This window comes from Corvus kubaryi, unplaced genomic scaffold, assembly GCF_017639235.1.
Source record: "Corvus kubaryi isolate FWS band 111438036 unplaced genomic scaffold, C.kubaryi_AGA036_p1.0 37354, whole genome shotgun sequence".
Classification (NCBI taxonomy): Eukaryota; Metazoa; Chordata; class Aves; order Passeriformes; family Corvidae; genus Corvus; species Corvus kubaryi.
The window spans coordinates 15,987,952-15,993,951 of NW_024581116.1; positions in this window are offsets into that span (position 1 = coordinate 15,987,952).

Here is a 6,000-nt window from a genome sequence, read left to right on the forward strand (position 1 = left end):
AATAATCATTGAGAAAGCAAAAAGATAAGTTGACAGATTTCCCAGCAGTATTTCAAAATTACCAGGGAAATCTTCAAGCTCTGATCATAGTTTGAACCCAACTCATTACAACAACAGATTGGTGAAATCAAGCATCCACATTTTATTAACAGATAGTGGAAAAAAAGCTTCAAAACTCTTGAGTAAAAATATGCTTCACTGAGAGCAGAATCAAGCGACTCTCTACACACATGATGTACCAAATCCAAAACCTATTAGAAGTTGCAGAGAAAATTCACCCCGATCTCAGTGTGCTTTGGATCATGTACTATCAGGCTCCCTCAACAACTATAAAACAGTTACTTTAAAATTGTTAGCTTAAAGTAAAAGCACTAGAGCGAATGGTACATTGCTCCAGTATGGGCTCCAGAATGGCACATGGCTCCAGCATGGGCTGTGCAGGACCATGACCTTGGATGAGGCAGTCTGAAATGGTTCCACAAACGTAGCTACTAAAACCACAACTGTTTCCTAGACACATATTTGACTAGTAAAAGAAGAACTACTTTCTTTCTGTCCTTGATCCCAGAATGGGGAATCCAGCGAAATATCACCAGGGACAGGCTCTGTAAAGGATTCTTCATTCTTCTGTTTCCCTGCTTGCTTAAGATAGGCCTCTAAGAAGTTCTCATCATTCATATGGTACATAGCTTAAGGTTGAAAGATGTAGAAACTACCTCTTTTAATTAACGAAAAAAATCATTGAAATTTTAAGGCCTGATCAAATGAAAGTTAAAGATTCCCCATAATTGTGCTGATTTGAAAGGGAATACCTGAACTGCAAGAAGGTTAAGGCAGGTGGATGGCGTATTTATGATGCCACATGAATTGTCCCACATGAATAATACAACGTCTACTCCAAGAAAATTTCACAGTAACAGAAATTGTATTTTTGCTGGAAATGGGACTAACGCTAACACTAAATCTGGCCAACTACAGCCTTGTGTTTGGGGCTACATGCCCTTAAGTTCTCTGGCAGAGGAGTTCAGCAGTGTGCACCTGCAAATCAGAAAGCCAACTTCATTTTGGGCTTCATCAAAAAAACTGAGGTCAGCAGATGAAGGGAGGTGATTTCTTCCTCTACTCTGCCCTCATTAGATGCCACCTGAAGTGCTACATCCAGGTCTAAGGGCCCCAAGATAAGAAGGACATGGACCTATCAGAGCAAGTCCAGAGGAGGCCACAGAAGGAAGACAATTCACTTTGCTAAACAGCACAGTGGGGAGAGGGCTCATATGCTTATTCCCATCTCTTGTCGTTGCTGTTAACCACTGCAATCTGGAGTGTGGAGGAAATAGTATTGCAGTTCAGAGTTGTTTACACTCACTTCTGCATGACCCATAGATGGGGATATTTTTTTTCACTGCAAGGGTGTAAAAATCATACGCTCTATGCAAATTCGCAGCAAATTTCAGTCCATTTCAGTACTCCAGTACAAACAGTCTGTTTAATAATAATGTGTTTGTGTTCCAATTGTGGATGCTTCTTTGTTAAATGACATTGTCTTCATTCTTTATGTACTTTACATACCTATTTTTTTCAAATTGCTTGTTTTCTTGTATCTTAAGAAAAAAGAAAAAAAGGAATCTAAATAAACAAAGGGTATCCAAATAGGTAATTGTTGCTGACTGAAAATCCCTCAGCACTACAATTTCCTCCAAAAGCATCAGCTCATGAAGCTTTAATTAAATTTTACTTTTTGGAAGAACCCACTGACTTGACAAAATTTTCAAAGAAAAACTTTGAAATAAAATATTACTGGCATTCCTTTTTGAGGCTAAGTGGTTCATTTCAATCTTTATATTAATCTTAGTAATTACTGTAAGTGTAAAAAAGAATGAAAATAATATGTTTGAAATACCTTTTAACCAATTCAAGAAGTAACACTGTCAAAGAACATGCTGTAAGATCATCAAGCTGAGAGGGGAGTTGAGATTTTTGCTTCCCTTTGATTCATAATGCAATTAATTTTCAGAATGTCAGAATTTCATTCCAAACGGAAATACCAGGTCCTGACCAGATGGGCTGATTAGGGAAACAATATTTATTCCTGTAGTTTGCTGTCTGATTTTACTATCTTTTGAGTGTCAGAGCAAAACATTCAGAATAAATGATCAGTAAAGGTCATTCAAAATGAGTTAATATTTTTTTAAAAAATCCAAGAAGTTATAACTGAGAATCTGCTTCTTCTATAGTGACATCAGTTGCATGTTTATCTTGAATTCTGCTCATGCACACCCACATTCCCACCAACATGGAGCAGGACACTTGCCCACAAAAGAAATAAATAAGAGCATAAAAAGACCAGTTACCATTAGGTACACTATAAAAACTGCCAGATATGCACATCCTGCAAATTTATTTCAGCACATGGCTTTTTGCCAAATTTATTAATTTAAAAGAAAACAAACAAAACCCCAAACAAACAAACCCAAAAAAACTGCACACAAAAAAAACCACCTTAACAGAGAAAAGCTTTTTCTGTTGAAAATTAACATCTAATATTAACAATAGCCAGAACTAATGTGGTCTAGTGTGTTAGATGATTTTCCTATGCAGACGTATTCCTAGTAGCAAGAAATGCTGATACAGTTAAAACTCAAAAAGGAAACTCTGTCCCTGCAGCTGAGTACCAGTACTTTCAACACGAAGACACCAACGTCTTGCACCACTCTGCAGAGATGAGATGGGTCTTAAGACCTGCCCAGCTGTATCTACACCACCATCAAAGTGGTGAAATTAATGCCAGCTGTGAGTTGCTCCCTGCTGTTCTCTTTGGAGCACCTGTGTGAACTGGCCTGGTATAACCAGTCCCTGCTGCTGCAAGGGGGCTGGTTTTGGACAAAAATCTGTAAGGATACTAAGGTAACTAATTTAAGCCACTCTTCTTCTATCAAAAAATTAGATTAATATAGAAAATGGAAAAATATTGTGTAGATGGCTGTTTAATGAGCCCATGAGAGGGTGTCATACATTTTTTTCTTATGTGCAGACCAGCCCCATCCTAGTACTCCTCCCTTCCAACTACTAACAACAATCTTTTTCTGATCAAAGTTTTTTCATTGTTACCACCAAACAGGATTTTTAAATTCCCCAAACTGTAATCTTCCTTCGATATGTCAGGATCGCCATGCTATCTAGAACATCCTATCAGCATGTCAAGCTTAAAGTAGTGTTTTGGGAAGCAAGTCATAAATTCCTTCTTCCTTTTCCTCTCCCACAATTCTGCTGCTCCTGCTTGTTCTCTCACAAACTGTCCCAGTCCTCCAGCTCTGGCTCACTCACCAGTGCTCTCTAGTTCCTGCTTAGTGTGGTAGAAATGCTGCTCCAGGCAGGCCCCAAGACAGTGGCTGCATGTTCAGCTGACCCCACTGAATTTAGAACCCCTGGCAGAAGCCTGGACAGTTCTTAGCAGCTGATACAAAACCGAGTAACTGTCAAAGCAAACCACCAACTTTTTATCAGAAATAATCCTAAAATCATAGCACAGGGATGACCAAACACTCTGGTTTTATGGATTTACTGGATATCTTCCAGATCTAAACCATCTAAACTGGCACCCTTAGCCTCAGTGCAAAAAAAAAAAAAAAAAAAAAAAAAAAAAAAAAAAAAAAAAAAAAAAAGCACCCGTCTGTCTCTTGAGGTCTCCTAACCCAGCTCTCCTGAAACTGGCACCTTCTGAGGATCAGTACTTCATAGTGCCGTGGTCAGGCTTCCTAATGGAGGTGAAAAATTACACCTTGTGTGGGTGCTTGAAGGTAAAAGCATTTCCCTAAGGTGACAAATAAAAGTATTCTTCAGCTTCAGATGGTTTAGAGCTTATCCTCCCACTCCCATAACCACACACTCAAGGAAAGTATCCTTGAACTTCAGGTTCTATCCTTGATAAGAATGTTCCTCATGTCTCATATTGAAATGACATCAAATTGCAACCAAGAATAAAAGAGGGCACAAGAGAGGATGCGAGTAGGTGATGTTTGCATAGCATGATGGAGAGGAAACTGTGTCCAGTTCTGGGCCCCTCAGTCCAGGAAGGACATTGAGACACTTGAACGCATCCAAAAGAGGGCAAGAAGGCTGGTGAAAGGCTTGGAACACAAGTCCTATGAGGAACAGCTGAGGGAGCTTGAGTTGTGTAGCCTGGAGAAAAGAAGACTCAGAGGTGACCTTATGACTCTCTATAACTTCCTGAAAGGTGGTTGTAGTCAGGTGGGGGTTGGTCTCTTTTTCCAGGCAACAACTGACAGAACAAGAGGACACAGTCTTAATCTGTGCCAAGGGAAATTTAGGTTGGATGTTACGAAAAAAATTTTTACTGAAAGAGTGATAAAGTACTGGAATTGTCTGCCCAGGGAGGTGGTGGAGCCCAAAGGGACTATTTCACAGCCATTTTCCTTGCTTTATGTACAAATGACCTGGGTACAGATATAGAAGCAAACTCCCTCTTTCCAAAAAGTCTGGTACTGAGCTTAGATCTGTTCAAGAAAAGCATTAACTTTTACACTTTTACATGAATTTGTCATTTTTAATTACTGGTGGTTCACTCACAGAAAAAGCTTTTCTCTTCTTTTTAAGTAATGGCTGGGTACAGGAATTATTCGTGGGTTACTGAACACATCTCTAGTCATTAGTCCACCATTCATTTCACAAGAGGTTGATTACACTAACAATCCAACCATCACAAGAGACTTAGACTTTTTTTTTTTCTTAATAAAAACCCACACCACAAAATACAGCAAATGTAAAAACATGCATTCTGCTTTTTTGCACAGGAGTACTATCTTGAAGGATCTCTGAAGACGAATATTTTCCTTAAATTGTGTGAAGGAAAAACATCAAATAATTAGATGTACTTCAACATGCAATCGCTGTAAGCAATTAAATTAAAGGAAAGCCACAGTCACAGTGCAAAGAAACACACAGTGAAATTTGAGACCATTTTATTGATTTGTTTCATACATATCTGTCTTTCTCATTGCTGTTTGGCATCTTGCATACTAAGATAGAAATGTACATGTCTGCAGCAAGTGTCAAGTTCCATTTCACTGTATGGTTAATTCACCAACCCAAATCCACATAAAAAACACTTATTGATTCCTTATATTAAAGACATAGCTGATATCAATCCTGTACCATGAATCTTGGGATAATCTCACACTCCTGTGCAGCCTTCTCTTCAAGATCTTCACCTCTATCACACTGGGGTTAACACAAGAGGTTATTCTCAACCCTGTATATCACTAACTCCATTCAGCTGTCTTCATGTTGAAATAAATTAAAAACAAGTCCTGTGAAAGCATTAACGAACTGCTACGATAACTGATAAACTACAGAAATCTGTTCTTTTCTTACAAGCTTCTCCATTCCCCACAATTTCTTCTGAGATGGAATTAGGTCATTAGTAGCACATGAAGATTACATTTTCCCAGATGTCTCTGCTTAAGTACTATCTTTTCAATACATTATGTAAATTGTCATCAGAGTTAATTAATCTATTTGCTGCCAATAACTTGCTGGTTGGATTTGGCACTTTCTCCATTAATGACTCACCCAGGAACCAAAAGTAACATTTATGGATTTCTTATTACATATAATTTTTCATTCTAAGTAGCATGGTTTTCCAAATTTTGTTTTAGTGTTCTTCATTAGCTCATCAGTGTTTTGTAGAATTAGTAACCTTATATAAGATAATATTTTCTTCTAAAATCATGAACAAAGGCAAGAGAATCTCTAGCTTAAAATACCTGTTTAAAATAATTTCTTTAGGGAATATTTACTATAAGTATTGTATAAACAATGAGTTTCCCTGATGCTTAACTGCTTGCTTGGGTCTATAAAAATTGAGATCAATGTATAAGATGAATAAGCACCCTACATATGTTACAGGAAGTTGGAAAGCTGTAATCTAAAATAAATACAGTTTAAAAAAACATAATTTCCTTAATAACCCTTTATAGACAC